At 45.8% G+C, this 16,723-nt stretch overlaps 1 long non-coding RNA gene and 1 pseudogene across 3 annotated transcripts in view; one reads left to right on the top strand and one right to left on the bottom strand.

Moving 5' to 3' along the window:
• The window catches only part of LOC309644859, a 49,154-nt gene extending 41,585 nt beyond the window's left edge, over window positions 1-7,569 (bottom strand). For both annotated transcript variants that reach the window (XR_014254624.1, XR_014254625.1), the window contains exon 1: window positions 6,850-7,569. This is a non-coding gene — a long non-coding RNA (uncharacterized lncRNA). The remainder of the gene's footprint in view (window positions 1-6,849) is intronic.
• Window positions 1-16,488, top strand: part of LOC309644858 (ectonucleotide pyrophosphatase/phosphodiesterase family member 7-like) — a 33,652-nt pseudogene extending 17,164 nt beyond the window's left edge. Inside the window, exons 3-5 of the transcript in view lie at window positions 7,524-8,152; window positions 10,602-10,834; window positions 11,974-16,488. The product of the transcript in view is annotated as an ectonucleotide pyrophosphatase/phosphodiesterase family member 7-like (transcript). The remainder of the gene's footprint in view (window positions 1-7,523; window positions 8,153-10,601; window positions 10,835-11,973) is intronic.
• Window positions 16,489-16,723: the final 235 nt, after the last annotated feature.

The following is a 16,723-nucleotide window of genomic DNA, read 5'->3' as shown; positions in this document are numbered from 1 at the left end:
GATGGATGAGGCTCCATGAGGGCAGAGTTGGCTTAATCATGATTGTACCTCCAGGGCTCATCATAGGGTCTGGACCCAGCAGCTCTTTAATAAATATCTCTTCATACACTTGCCTCTGACTTAGGCATAAAAGCCCTTAGGAACAAAGTTGACCACTCAAGGCATGAAAACTCTGATGAGAACATTTGCTTGAAAGTATCCCAGCAGCCATTCATTATTGCTTTGAAAAGGCAGAAATCAGATTTGTGTGTTGAACTCCCAGCCCCAAACCTGTTGCCAGCTTTTGCATTTTCTCAATGAGCTTCCAGAGTCATCACTTCAGAACAGATCCTCCTCCTCTTCCCCCAAGACACCAGCCTTGGCTCCAAAGCTTCCTTGGGTCCTGACACTTCATCTCTGTGCTCCCAGCCCATGCCGTGCACATTACATTGCAAGGGGGTGTAATTGCAGCAGCTCAGAACACAGTCTGTGGACTTACACTCCCAGAGCTGGGTCCAACCAGCTCCACCCTTCTCCAGCTATGTGACCTTCAGCAATGACCTCCACTCTGTGCTTGATTTGCCCCACCCGTAGAATGAGGATGGACAGAATCCCTGCTTCATAGGCTTGTTGGGAGGATTAACTGTGATAACGCATGTAAGTTGCTTGGCACTAACTGCTCGAAATGATCAGTCATTCTTATGAATGGAGGCTGAACCATTTTAGCAGGACTTCAGCTACAGGTCACTACAGCTCTAGGCCAGAACTATCCAATGGAACATTCTGTGATAACGGACATGTTCTATTCTGCATGGTCCAATGTGGAAGCCACAAGCCACAGGTGGTAATTGAGCCCTTGAAATGTGACTGGTAAGACTGAGGAACTGAATGTTTAATTGTATTTCATTTTAATTAACTTCAATTTAAATCTAAATACTACACAGGCGAGGGGCTACCATATTGGACAACACAGCTCTAGAAGAATCACAGGGGGCTGTCAATGACCCTACTCTACCTCAGGTTCATATTCTCCCCCTAAGTGTTGGGCTCTAGAGTCCTTCCTCTTCTGTCACATTTTTAAACTTTGAGGCATAGACCATGCAAATAAACTCTGTTCATACAAGAAAAATAACAACCATAACACTCACTATGCACGAGGCCCTGATTTAAGTGCTTTACGTATATTAACTTATCACAACCCTGAGGTGGGTGCTAAGGTTATGCCCCTTTAACAAATGAGTAAACTGAGGCACCAGGTGATACCATAACTTCTCACAGTCACAAAGCTAGTGAGAGGCAGAGCCAGGATTTGAACTCACTCTGGGTTCAGCAACTCTTAACTCTTAACCATGACATAATATTTCTTCAGTGGCCAAAGCATTTAGTCATGGATTTCAGAGTGAATCTTGTATCTGCCTAGCTGCTAAGAAGGTCTGGATAGTCTTCCTTAATTCACTATTCAAAACCCAGGGCCTCTCTTGCTAAGGAATTTGTTCACTGGCATGAGGCTTCTGGTGGCATTCTCCCTTCCTGGTGTTTTCTTATACATGGTTCTTGTCTCCTTGTCATTTATTTGCAGGACTTTGTTTCCTCCTGCTCAATTCATAATCTGAGTGCTTTTCTTCTTTGCTGAATTCATAAGCAGTTGTGCAAAAAGAGGGTCTGGTGCAGGGCCAGGCGACTGACAACACACCACTTGTTTGGCAAGCGAATGTCAAGTTGGTGCATCGTGTTCTGCCATTAGCAGCTCCTGCCCGGGACAGGGCCATCAGCCAGCTCCCTGAGGAGGTGGTGCAAAAGCTCCTGTAATCAGAGCAAACCTGCGGCCCCGGGTCAACCCCTCCTGCCCCAGAAACAGGGGGACAAATGCCAAATGCCATTCGGGGGCACATCTGCATTGTCGGGCAGGGCTGCAGGAGGGTGGCCTTCCCTGTACCCATCACTGGAAAATTCCATCCTTCTTCTGAGTCTCTTCCAGGCAGGCTTTGTGGAGACTGATGCGTTAACCTTTAATAGGACTAAAATGTTTTCCGTCAGTGACATTAATACTGCCAGAGTCTATCATGATTCATGAGAATCGGTGTCCCTTGGCAGATGATGCCTAGGAGATGGGATTCCCAACCACCTTTGTCTCCACCATCCACGGTCCACGAGTGTATCCACACTCCATCAGGACTTCCCTAATGGTCAGGCTATGAACAGAGAGGCTCCAATGAGAGCAGGCTGGGATTTTAAATGAGCTCCTGGGATAACTGAACCTGATCAATGGCTGAGGTGTTTCACCAAGTTCAGTAAGTCCTAATTCTCAGAGAAAGGCAGACAGCCATGACTGTGAGACCCAGGAAAACCATAAAAACCTAGGAGCATGTTTCTCCTCTCTAAGGAAGAGCCACAGATCATATTAAGATGTGAAATGGCAGAGGGATGATGTGGGTGAGATCCTCATGTCTTCCAAGACAGGACCATGGTAGGCTACCACCAGGAGGGGATTTGGAGAGAGGGTGGGGAGGGGAGCTATGGTTCTTGGTGTCAGCCAGGTCTCCAGACAATAGCTTCCAAACTTGGAAGAGGTGTGAGAAAGAGGGTGCCGTCAGCTTCTGCTTAGAAAAGTATTAATAGAAACATAATGCATCCCAGTATTGGCTCAAGCCTTGTCTATCATGCATCATAAAGATTCTGAGAATAATAATCCGACCTCCGAAAACGTGTGGGAGGGGGAGAAAACACAGAATCTTGGCCATCTAGCTTCCTTCTGTTCAGTGACGCCTCCAGAATACAGAAAAGCAATGAAAACACTCAGAACCAACCTCAACTTCTGAATTTCAAAAACATGGAGTCCATCTCTTTCCTCTCAGCCATTCCCTAGAACAAGTAACTAACTCCTTTCCCTAAACCACTAAACATACTCTCCACCAAAGCACAACTGTGATGAACACTTCACAGGCCTTCCTAAAACCCGTGTGCTTTTTGACATTAATTCAGTCCCCTAAAAAAGGGGACAAGACAGAAAAAACCAAACTAAAACTCTTTCTTTAATGATTGGTTCTGAAGAGTTTTGGTAGATTCTGTACAAAACCCAACAGTCAGGCTTTGCCATAAGAAGTACCAACTCTTGTTTTAAAGAAGCAACTTAAGAGTAATAGCCACACTGAAGCAACACTACACTAAGGAAGGATAATGCACCCAGTAAAACTAGCGATTTTCCAATTGCTATTGCTACTGGAAACACTGATTATGCTAATTAAAGGGCAGAATAGTAAATACCCACTCTTTTGCATCCAATTAAGTGCTGAGATTGTTTCTCAGAAGTATCTGTAGAAAATAGCACTTTTGCTTATCATAGGTCCCAAATAAACAGAGTCAAGTGTGTGTGTGTGTGTGTGTGTGTGTCTGTGTCTGTGTCTGTGTCTGTGTGTCTGTGTGTACACATGCTCACACACACATTTCTCTCTGAAGCTCATTTCACAAAGCAGCATAAATCCTCAAATTCTTATGGGACCAAGTGAGAAAAATCATAGTTTCCTAAGACTACAGCTTGGGATACCTTTAAAGAAAGAGTATGTGTTGAGGGACGTCCCTGGTGCACAGTGGTTAAGCATCCACCTGCCAATGCAGGGCACACTGGTTCAATCCCTGGTCCAGGAGGATCCCACATGCCATGGAACAACTGGGTCCATGCGCCACAACTACTGAGCCTGTGCTCTAGAGCCCATGAGCCACAACTACTGAGCGCACGTGCCACAACTACTGAAGCCCACGTGCCTAGAGCCCATGCCCTGCAACAAGAGAAGCCACCGCAATGAGAAGCCCGCACACCTCAGCGAAGAGCAGCCCCCGCTCGCTGCAACTAGAGAAAGCCCACATGCAGCAGCGGAGACCCAACGCAGCCAAATAAATAAATTAAAAAAAAAAAAAAAAGAAAGAAACAATATGTGTTGAGAACATAGCACAAGAAAACAATTTCAAGTTGGGAACATCTGAGATTTAACATGCAAATACTTAACTGGATATGCAGGGCTGCCTAAGACCCTCACAATGTCAATGTCAGCTTATTCTAAATAATAAAATAGCCAGTCAAACTATGTTCTACAAAATGTTAGAAGCTTCATCCTTCCAGTCAATTCCATACTTGACAGCAAAGTCAATTTACATGGATGTTAAAGTACTGTCGCTAAAAACTGAGAATTATGTCTAGTGCCAATCAGAAATGCAATAAATATTAGAGGATTTTCAAGTTAAAGCAACCATGGAAATTCTATTATCAGAAAGGAAAATGTGTTACCTGTAGAGGTTACAAATAAGATGCTAGAACCCAAAAGCGAAAGCATTTCTGTAACTATTTCCATAAGTTAATCAAGAGTGAGAATAGGATGGGTTTTCCACCCCTAAAAGGGGACATGATTCATGCATTCGTTCAACACACATTTAATCAGCAGTCAGCACTTACTCTGAGCCAGGCCTGTTCTAGGTCCCAGGAAAAGTACGTTCAACAAGATCAGCATAGCCCCTGATTTCCAAGAGCTCACATTCTAGAGGAGGGAACTAGATAGTAAAAAAGTAAGCAAATTAAGGTAATTTCAGGTTGGAGAAAGTGCTTTAAAGAAAATAAAACTGGATCTCAAAATAGGAAATTAATGCTGGAGGGCAGAGGGGACAATATTTCACCTACAGTTACGGATAGCAGAGCTTCTGGAACTTTGCAAAGTACTTAGTATTAAGACTTCTGTCTTAGGTCAAGCTTCCTAAAAGCAGAGCCTGAGGCAGGGATGTGGTGCTCATAATGTATTGAGGGAGAGTTCTCAGGAGATGGGAGTGAGGAAAACTGACAGGGCAGGAGGAGGACCTAAGTGAGACGTGGCCTCAGCTGGAGACCAGCTTCAGCCTGATCTCACGGGGAGCACTTGGAACATGAATTGCACCCCCAAGTCATCCCACCCTGAAGCCAGGGAGTTGGCTTTATGTCCTGACGTCAATCACTGGCCATGAGCTGCTGGGGATAGAGGAGCCATATAGGATACCTGCCCAGGTGAGGCAGGATTTGGCCACTTGGCAAGGGAATTTTCCAGAACATGGGGAAACTGAGAGACATTAGCAACCACCCTCACGGAAATGGGTGTGGGTGCAGGCCCAGTAAGGGGATCTGGGTGGGGTACCAACGGCATCCCCTACAACTTCCAAATTTGTTTCCTGCTTCTTTCTCTCAAATGGTACATGGGAAGTTTTGGCATTACGCTTAGTTATACTTTTCTGCCCATTTGTAGACCAGATAGCCACAACCCAGGTGCCATTATCCCACAATTCTTCCCTGTAATTTAGTCTCCATACCAAACTGACACCGTTACACCAGCACCCTCTCTTGGTTCTTTTAAAGCCAATGAACTTTACAGTGTTTTTCAGAACATCCAAATCTTGGGTGATACAAGAAGTGTCCCAGAACAGCCCTCAAGTTAATAGCCAAGATGAAGGAAAATACTTGCTCCCCAAATAAGCAGGTCAGTCTTTAATGGAACCAGAAATCTATCAAGCTCATACTATGTGCCCAGTCCTGATTGAGGAGCTGCTTTACAACAGAAACTATTTAGTGAGATGAGTCCATCTTATTGTTAACTCGTTGGTGAGTGTACATAAAATGATTTTATTTTCCTAACAATTTTACCAAGCTTTGTCAAAATCTAGCTTTCTGCTGGGGAGTAAATCGCTTAATATTTTCATGACTTTGAAATCACTTGTGTTGTTAACACAGCCTCATTTTCGGTCTTAAGACTCAGTTCGGCTCAGAGTAAATCCTTCATCTTGTAACCAAGTCAAAGCTCTGCTCCCCTGCATGCTCCCTACCCTCACCGTAAGCCCTCTGGTGGCCCCAGCAGCCTGGGGTAGAAGGAGTATGGTCTACTCCTCTCAGGCCCCCCACACCTCTTTCCCTGGTTTACCCACTGGTGACAAGGAGAGGGAAGAGATGGCAGCTCGTCCCATGATGGCTTGGTGGTAGGCCAGGGCCCTTTTCCTGTTGGCTGTAATCTACTGCCCTGTGTAGTTGCCCATGGCCTAACACAGAAGATAAAGGTCACTGGGCCCCACTGACAAGGACTTCAGGGTCAAGCAGCAACCCTAGGCCCTGCCCAGGCCTTGTAAGACTCAGCTGCATTTCATGGCTGACCCACCCCATTCCTCTGACGTAAGGAATCCCATGCCCCATGCTGCAGCCATTTCTGCCATGACTGGAGGCTCCAATCTCATCTTCCTTCTGCAGACTCCAACCTTGGGGTCTACAGGCACATTTCAGATCCACCTTCAGGACCCCTCAGGAGACAGAAACTGGAGGAGAAAATCATTGCCCCCTCTTCGTCTGACCATGCGGTCTGGCCCATTGCTCTTTGTTCCTCTCCAGGAAACTAAAAGCTGAGCTCAATGAACACTAACTAACATGCTCCACATGCATTTAGTCCTCACAACCACCCCACGAGGTGGCATTAACATCCCCGTTTTACAGATGAGGAAACAGAGGTGGAGAGCATCTGAGTGACATGCGTCCAAGTGGGAGAGAAAAGATAAACCCAGGCAATCCAGCATCGAGCACACCTTTAACTGCCCTATTGTTGCCTCTGGGTTGGGCGTCAAGCCCAGTGGCTGAGCAGACATCTGCACAGGGAACAAGATGACAGTCTCCCCTTCACGCAAACACCCCCAAATTTCATAAACATTATACATGGGAACCAGTTAGGCATATTCTCCCCTCTCCAATAGCCCCAGAGGAAATCCACAGATCTTATCTCATTGGCTCTGACTGGGACCTGGGCCCAAGGCTGAACCAATTGCTGTGGCCAGGGAATGCAGCATCCTCTGACTGGCCAGGCCAGAGCCACATCCTACCTCTGGAGCCTGATGTAGACCCAACACATCTTGCATGGAGCAAGAGTAGGGAGGAGAGCCACCAGGGCATGTCAGATGTTCCAAACCAGCAGACGGGGGAGGGGGTGCTGGGCAGGCAATCATAATAGCTGTCCACTGCACACACCAGGGAAGGCTTGTGGTGGCTTCTTAGGTCTAGAGGCGAAGAAAAGAGTGCCTACTATGGCCAAAACACAATGCCCAATACTTTATCTTAAAGTTACCTGGATTAACCCTCACAAAAATCCCATCAATTTTTTGGCATTTTACAGGTAGGAACACTGAACCACTAAGAGATTAAACTCACTCACCATCACCAACTTAGAAAGTGCCATTTTTCTTCCATTCTAAGGAACTGTTTTCTTCATTTTGCCGTCCCAAATTGGAATGCATATGCCAGTCACTGGAGTGTCGTGGTTTCATAGGCAGCATTTTTCTTCGTAGGAGCACATAACGGCAGGTCTCACAATTAACGGTGTTTTAGATTCCACGAGAGCCTGGTGATGCCAGGAACGAAGCCCAATCCTGTCTGACTCTGAAGCCACATGTTTTCCATGCCTTTGGACTGGGGCAGGGATGCTGACACGTTGGACTTTGCACATTATGAGAAAGATAGGAGAAATGGCCCTGACAGACTTTTCTTCTTGCACTTGCAGGGGAGGAAAACAGCGTCATTCCACTATCCCGGGGGAGGCGCCAAGTACAAAGGGGAGGCCATCCAGCGGTCCCTGGTGGAGCTGTACACCGACCCGGATAGCAACGAGACGGAGTGGAGGGAGAACATCGATACCATCATGAACTGGTTCAGTAAGGAAGACTTTGACTTCGTGACTCTACTACGGAGAGCCGGATAACGTGGGACGCCGCTTTGGGCCTGAGACAGAGAACAGGAGGGTGATGACTCAGCAGATCGACAGAACCATCGGGTACCTGTTGGAAGCCACTGAGAGGCACAGCTTGACTGAGCACCTCAATGTCATCATCACATCTAACCACGGCATGACCACTGTGAAAAAGAAGCCCAAAGTCACTGAGATCCTCCTGACCAACTACATCAGCTTCAGGGACTTGGTCAAGTTTGATGTTGTGGACTATGGCAGCTTTGGGATGCTCCTGCCCAAACCAGGGCAAGAGGAAGCTGTTTACCAAGCGCTGAAAAATGCACACCTTCACCTCAATGTCTACAAGAGGGAGGAATTTCCAGAACACTTCCATTTTGCCAAACATGAGCGGGTCTTGCCAATCGTGATGTATGCTGACTCTGGTTATAACATCAGTGGGGTGAGTAGATTCTAAAATGAATAAATTCCATCTTGAATTTGGAAGGCAGTCACTAGGGAAGGACCGTTATGAAAAAAATTAAAACATAAGTGCATGCATGATGAGTTGCAACCCACTGTTTTCCAAGTGTTCCCCACCCCCCACCCCACATCCCAGACAACCCATCCCGTCCCACGTTACCATTATGCAATGATGACACACATCCCTGACCAAGGTTAAGTGCCCAGGGCTATGTTAAAAATTTAACATGAGCTATTTCATTTTTGTCTTCCCAACAACCCTAAAGATAGGTACTCTTATCTCCCCATTTTAACGAGGAAGAAACTAAAGCTAGAGAGAAGTGATTTGGGATTAGAAGTGTAAGGCTGATGTCTGAACCCAAGCCTATGTGTTTGATCATTATGCACAGATCACCAGGAGACTGACCCAAAAAAACACCTTCTGGTTCCCATTTGCATATATCCAGAAAAAGGCAATCCTGTTCACTTAAAAATTTATACACAGATGCCCATAGCAGCATTATTCATAATAAACAAAAGGTGGAAACAACCCAAATGCCCATCAACTGATGAATACGTAAACAAATTACGGTCTATCCATACAGTGGAATATTATGTAACAATTAAAAGGAAACCAAGTACGATACATGTTATAATTTGAATGAACCTTGAGAACATTATGCTCAGTGAAAGAAGTCAGATGCAAAAGACCACATATTGTATGATTCCATTTAAATGAAATGTCCAGAACACACAAATCTATAGACATAGGGCATAGACTGGTGTTTGTCTAGGGCCAGGGGAAGTTGGAGGGAATGGGGAGTAACGGCTGAAGGGTACAGGCTTTCTTTTTGGGGTGATGTAAGTGTTCTAAAATTGGTTGTGATGATAGTTTCACAACTCTGTGAATACACCAGAAATCACTGAATTGTATACTTTAAATGGGTATATTGCATTGTTTATGAATTATATTTCAACAAAGCCATTATGAAAAAAATAAGGAAGCCTAAAGAAGAAAGTACCAAAATCAATGCTAATTGTGAGACATAAGTGAGGTCTTTTTTTTTTTTTTAACTACTAACCAATAATTCATGGCAGAACAAAGTTTAGGTGATGTTTAAACATCACATGACAGAAGACCATCCCAGGTACAGCTTGAAGAATCCTGTCTAAGGCTATGAACAGGAGTCAAACATTATGTTTGCAATCTGTATACTCAGCTTGCTACAAGCCCAGAGTATAACAGGTATGGGAAAACTCATAAGCTTATTGTTTATTGTTAGTGGAAACATTCACAGTAAAATGCAACACTTTATTGGTATTTTGTAATCCTTCAAGTGGCCTGGAGCTAAGGCCTTGTCAAGAAAAGATTCCATAGCCACTGGCCTCTTTTTAAACCTGGTTCATGATGTAACAGGTTGAGAGGGATGTTAAGACATTTAATCAAACAGTCATATTCCCAGAGTGACCAACCATTTAGTCTGAGGGACAGGATGCTGTGATGAGTTTAATCTTCCAGAAAACTGACCATTAGACAGAAAATCCTTTGGGTCTCAATGCTCTCGTTAAATCCACTTCTCAGATTCCCACCCACCTGCCTGCCTTGATGGGCGTGACTCTTCTCACTTCAGGACTGAGGAGCTTGCAAAGCACATGAGGCCATCACTGGGGGGCACTTAACAGTTCTTAACAGGCTGCTCCATGGCCTCAAAGGCCATTGGACCAGTTCCTTTAGACAGGTGAGGGAGCCTAAGCTGAACAGACAAGCGCTTTCTATATTGAACAAGCCAACTAGGAGACCAACTTTTCAATATACAGAGCATCACATGTCTTACATGCCAGAATATATGCTGGTCCTAAGAAAAGATAAACAGTGCTGTGCTGTGACTGATGTTACCTAGTCATTTGAAAAGGAGGACAGACAAAAACCTACCCAGCATTCATTAAGCAATTACCTACAGTCCTTACTCCCTCCTCTCTAATCCTCTCCCCGACCCCAAAATGATATAGATAGATAGATGCACTTTTGTGCCTTAAGAAACATACCTGGCTCTAGAACCAGTCTGGGTTCAAAAACCTGCTCCAACACTGGCTACTACATGACTCAGGGCAGTTTCCTCATCTGTAAAATGGGGATGATAATGATAGTGCCCTCACTTTATAAAGCATTCAGAACAATTCACAGTACACAGTAAGCCCTCTATGTTTAAGCCTATTATAACTGTCAGTATTACTATCTTAATGCTGTTTCTAATGGGTATGTTTTTCTTTATTCTCTTCCTTAAAGATCTTCCATTCCTTCCTCTCTCTGCCACTGCAGACAGCAGTGTCCTTCCTTGTCATTTAAGTTTTCAAAGATTTCCTGGATCCAACAAGCATGACATTAACTAAAGGGCAGTTTTCTTTCAGGGGACTGGAATCTAAAATGGCTCGTTTGTTATTATTATTTTTTAGCAAATTATATTTCAGCAAAGGAGATCATGGCTTTGATAATGTCTACATGGACATGAAGATCATATTCAGAGCTTTTGGGCCAGACCTCAAGAAGAATCACCTGGCTGAGCCTTTTGACAGCATCCACATCTACCCCCTCATGTGTAAGCTCCTGGGGGTTACCCCTGTGCCCCACAACGGCTCCCTGGCAGTCACCCAGGAAATGCTTATAGATGCTTATGACCAGCAGCCAGGTAAGATAAAAAAGCCACCACTAAGAGATTAGTAGTGTGTCCTGAGACAGAAAAGATTCAAAAGGGGGTTTCCTGAATGGCGGAAAAGTCAAGCGGAATAATCCTGTTTCCTGGCAGCATCAGTGCCCCCAGCACAAGATTATCATCAGCAGCTCTGAACAGGTAGCAGAAGTAGGAAATCCCTCACTGTGTTGGTGACATTTTATATAGTGCCTTTGGGGCAAAAAGGAAGGCTCTCCATAGAGGAAGTCAGGCGATAATCCTTCTGAGCCTCAGCAAGCATTTGTAGTCTGCCCCCAGATGCCCCTTGTAGATTCTGAATAGCAGCCTTCCTTCAGCAACTCTGTGCATGCGGGTGCCTGGAGGAAAGCTGCTCACAGGGGAGGAACGAAGCCTTAGCACTCTACTCATGGCTAAAGAGAGGGGCAGGGGTTCCTGTAAATGAGGTTGCGAATTCTGAAGGCTTCAAAATCCTAAATCTGGGTGACATAAAGGAAGAAAGGAAGCATCTCTGGGAATTCATTTGTTTACAAACACTGGCCAGCTTTTCTTCTGCGGGGAGAGACTTAGAACACTGCCGGATGATTTATCAAATGCTTAGAGCAACCACACTTAATTGAAATGGAGTACAAAGAACAGCTTCCTGCACCCTTTTCCTTCCTTCCAACCCACTGCCCACAATCTTCTTGTGAATTTACTGGAAGCAGGCTGTTTTGCAGAAAACTAAGTGAATGAATGCCAATTCTCTAAGTTATGAGAAATTTTTTTTTAAGTTTTAGAGTTTTGCTACAACTCTTTGGTCCCTACCGCCTGTCCCATAGTCCTGGGAGCCTGAGGTAAAGTGTGTTTGACCACCAGTTACTGATAAGCAGGACATCCCACCAACTGATTTTCAGCGAATTGGCTTTTGGCAAAGTGGTCACTAGGCAAATGGGTCATTTGGCGAAGAGGCTGTTTAGTAAATCGGCTTTCAACGACTTCCCCTAAGAGATTTCTCTACAGTGAGCACTTGATTGGGTTAAATGTACATTTTGTTTCCATAATTAATATTCACTAGCACCTCGATGGGAAACTTCCCAGGGACCCAGGAGCAGCCTCTTAATCAGTTCATTTAAAACCACCTGATTTTTTATTAACAGGAGCGGACATGCAGAGGGCATCTGCTCTCCAAAACACAGCGATTGGTCTCGGGATTGTCGCAGGAGTTCTTGTGGTTCTGTTTGTTGCTGGTGTGACATTCACGGCCTTTGGTTGGAAAAGAAGTGAGTAGTCTCTGCGGGTTTTCTGTGGTTGATCAGTGCACATAGTAATAATCCATTTCTACCACTTCCTGAGTGCCTAGGGGTCCAGCACTTTGACAACCCAGTAACCAGGGATATCCTCGTGGGCTTGCATCCTGGACAGTCATACAGGGCCCAGGACTCAGAACAGCCCCCAGCTTGGTCTGATCTCGAAAATCTTGATTTTTTTAACAAAGGCCCCATTTTCATTTTGCACTGGGCCCCAAACATTATGTTCCGGTTGCATGCGTTTCCCAGGGCTGCTGTAACAAAATAACACACACTGCGTGGCTTATAACAACAGAAATTTGTTGTTTCACAGAACTGGAGGCTAGAAGTCTGAGATCAAGGTATGCACATGATCCCTCTGAAATCTGTAGGGGAGAATCCTTCCTCGCTTCTCCTAGCTTCTGGTGGTTGCCAGCGATCCTCAGCATTCCTTGGCTTGTAGACACAATCTCTGCCTCCACCGTCACACGGCCAACTTCTCCCTGTATCTCTGTCTTCACATGGTGTTCTCTCCTCTTATAAGGACACCAGTCATGGGATTTACGGCCCCCTGTATTCCAGTATGATCTCCTCCCATCTTAATAATACCTGCAGAGACCTTATTTCCAAATAAGGTCACACTCCTATGTACCCAGGGTCAGGACTTCCAACATATCCTTTTGGGGGAACACAATTCAACCCATAACACTGGTCCTGCCACCAACCAAAGCATTCTATGGACCTGTTGCACCTCCTTCTACATTTCCATAGTTATATCAGGAGATTGAGCCACCTGCAACCCTTATTACACCCAATCCTGACCATTCCTCTACGTTCAAAGAGTCCCTGACTCAACAGCACGGGGGCCTCCCTGAACACTGTAAACAGCCTAAGGGAAGTCAGAACTTTACTTAACCTTAACTCCATTACAAAGCCCACATTTAACGTAATTTATATTTGAACTATAAAATTTTCCTGTAAGTTGAAACATGACCTATAAAGGTCTCTACACCCCGAAGCAACATTTTAGAAAGAAATCAGTTGGTCTTTTTCTACAGAAACCATTAGCCATAGGAGAGATAAAGGAAAAACCTCAAGGTACTGATTGAATGGCCAGTCCCACAGCATAATTTCTAGAAGGCAACCATTCCATACAGTTAAAATGCATTAGCTTTTTATCATCATCATTAAAGAAAGCCTCAAACCCAAAGGGTGAATCTTTACTATAACATGTGCACATACACATCTCCTCTGCCACTGACAGGACTGATTGGATATACCCTAATGCTTCTTTAAACATCAACACCACCAGGAATTTTCACTTTTTATGTTAAACAGCAGTCCTAATCTTCACTTACACCTGAACACACCACACCTGTGAGGTCCATGGGACATTACAAATCCCTTCAGTGCCTTGATCCTTCCAAGTTCAGATCTGAGATGTATTACCTTATGATCTTTGTCCCCACACCAAGAGCCCACACACAAAGATAAAGGTGTCTTCTGTGTGCAGGTCAGTGGTGTGGCCCACTCACGGTTCTTCCCCAATCTGCTAGCCATCTATGGCATCAGGAAGGCTGGACCAGCCTAGATTTATTAATATCTTAGTATAACATCATACAGTATCACTTACTCTGGTGTTAACTGTGCATGCCCTTTTGCTCCTCAGAGGAAAGGTAATTAATAGCTATTATGTGTGTTAATAGAAAGTGTGGTATTTATGAGTTTAACTGACCCATTCCTCTTGGTGTTCACTGTCTACTGCAGGCAGAAAGCTGATCAAAACAGCACAGGTGAACCAGTACGCCTGACCAAGCTCTGACATCGTTCCTTCAGGACAAGATGCAACCATATCATACGTCAGGTGTTTCTACCCCAGGACGCTGTGACTCAAAGGATTTATGCAACATCTCAGACCCAGAAACCTTTAATTCCGTGTGAAAACACAGCAATAACCACAGTCCACCCTCTTTATTTAAATCAAGTGTTGATGGAATAAAATAATTTTTGTGTCAGATGCTGTGCTCACGTGGTTCTAGTGGAAGAAGAACAGATATAAGAGAATAAATGCATTCAACTAGAATTAATTCTCCTCTCTCGTTCTCATAGCTGAGCAGGGCTCAAGTGTTTCTCATCTGAAAGGGGTAATAAGATTTCATCTGTCCCCCTCATCTACCTTGTGCAAGCACATTTAACAAATTAGCTCCCAAGACACTTCCAAATGGAGTTTTATGAGAGATTTGTGAAGGTAAATGTATTAGACTTTGAACACAGTTCAAACTCCAGAGGCAGCACCAGTGCCTTTCACTGTTCTGCTTTTCACTCAAGACATAATAAGGTCAAATGAAAGTAAATTTTTTTCTTTTCTTCCCCATCCCCACCTCTGTACCATGCTTACTCTTCTTCCGGATTCCTTTCCCTGCAAAGTCAAAGCTACTACTCTAAGCCCTCATAGTCCCATGTGCTCACCAGCGCGGTACATATTGCCATTGTACTTCTTTATTTGTTTGTGTGATAATTAGTTCAATACCTACTTCCCGCACGAGACCCTGAGCCCCTGGAGAGCAGGAACCACTCCTGGTTCTTCTCACTGTTGCATCCTCAATGCCTGATAGTGCCAGGCACATAGTTGGTGCTTAGTAAGTATTTAGTGAACGAAAGACTCTATGGGTTAGAAACAGACCCTAACTGGGGTCTGGGGCTGGGGGATCAGGGGCTCCTACCTTGTGCTGGAAGACGTCATTGAGGTCAATGAAATCGAGGGTAATCATTGTTAAATCCATCACACCTGTAGCCTGCCTTCACCACTCAAGCTCGCTTTAGTTTTTGCTATAAAAGACTGGCAGGTCCTCTAAGCCTAAACAATAAGATGTAGCCTAAACAATCAGATGGAGCCTAAACAATAAGATGGAGCCTAAACAATAAGATGTTTGCCCAAGTTGTTTTCCAGGAACTTGGAATCAGCTCTCTCTAGTTCAAGCTGGTTAAGACTGGTTAGCACCACCGACCCTCCAACTGGGCATGCGCGAGTGTCCGTTCGTTGACCTTTTGACGTCAGCGGGCCAAAAACCCCACCCTCAGAACCCGCTAACCATTTTCTGGACAAGCGTCCCATGAAGATGCCTGTAGCTCAGCTGCACCTGCGTGAAACGACCATTACCTCACATTTTTCCTATATCCAATCACCTTACCCCACGCTCTCCCCGTCCTAGACGACCCTGCTTCTTTAGCCCATAAATACCCCAGCCCCTCAGCCATAGGTTTGAGATTTTTCTCGTCTCCTCACGTGGCTGCCTTGTGAATAACCCTTTCTCGGCTGCAAACGTCGGCGCCTCAGCGTCTGGCTTGCTGCGCCTCTGGCAAACGAACCTGTTGGGTAACAAGGTGACCGCCGGTTGACCCTCCGAGCTGGTCCTGGTCAACCAGCGTCTCCTCACCCCACCCCGCCCTCAGAAGTACATTCTGCCCCCTGTTCCCACAACAGAAGCTGTTTCAAGAATGCAGCCTGGGGAATTCCCTGGCAGTCCCGTGGTTAGGGCTTGGCTCTTTCACTGCTGGGCCGTGGGTTCAATCCCTGGTGGGAGAACTAAGATCCTGCATGCCGCACAGCTCGGCCAAAAAGAAAGAAAAAAAAAAATTCAGCCTTGAGAGCAGTGTTCTGTGGAGATACTGGACTGTGTACTGACTGGACTCCGTTAAGGCCTCGCTATAAACTGTTAAGCTTCTGGCAGGAGGGTGTGCAGAGGCAGGACGTCATCGAGGTCAATGAAATCGAGGATAATCATTGTTAAATCCATCACACCTGTTGCCTGCCTTCACCGCTCAAGCTCGCTTTAGTTTTTGCTATAAAAGACTGGCAGGTCCTCTAAGCCTAAACAATAAGATGTAGCCTAAACAATCAGATGGAGCCTAAACAATAAGATGGAGCCTAAACAATAAGATGTTTGCCCAAGTTGTTTTCCAGGAACTTGGAATCAGCTGTCTCTAGTTCAAGCTGGTTAAGACTGGTTAGGACCACCGACGACCGATCTATTCACCTTGCGGTGCCCACGACATGCCTCGTAAGTTCCCTCACTTATTAAAACTTCCACCTACCAACCTGGAGGGACCTGCTGCTTTCTTCGGTCTCTCCTTGCCCCCGTGTACGCGGCAGTTTGCCAACCAACACCTTTGCCTCGGTGCCTTTTACCAAGGCGAGAAAAGTCTGCGAAAGCGTGAGCCCACCGGCCCACAGACCTGAGGAGACCCCCGCACCCGAGGCTGAGCTTGAGGGCGCAGTCCCAGAGGGGTCGGGGGAGGGCTAGGATTAAGCCCAAGGGACGACGCGTCTGCCCAGAGGGCCCCTGCCAAAACAGACCCTCGAGAAGGCGCTGGAACAGCGAGAATGGTTACCTGGCCCTTGGCCTGACTGGGAGCCTTCGCTGCCTCGCCCGGCGGAACCTGGCGCCAAACCCTGACTCCGCCCCACCGAAGCCCTGGCCCCGCCCCTTCCGACCCTGGCCCCGCCTCCCGGGCCCCAAATCTGCCCGAGAGCCCGCTTTCAGGGCCCGCCTCCAATTTTCCCAAGTCCCGCCTCCCAGGACCCCTGCAACTCCTCGACCCACCCCCACCCACCCCCACC

This window comes from Balaenoptera physalus (assembly GCF_965194825.1).
Source record: "Balaenoptera physalus genome assembly, chromosome: 16".
In the NCBI taxonomy this organism is placed as follows: Eukaryota; Metazoa; Chordata; class Mammalia; order Artiodactyla; family Balaenopteridae; genus Balaenoptera; species Balaenoptera physalus.
This window is presented reverse-complemented; position numbering and strand designations above follow the sequence as displayed.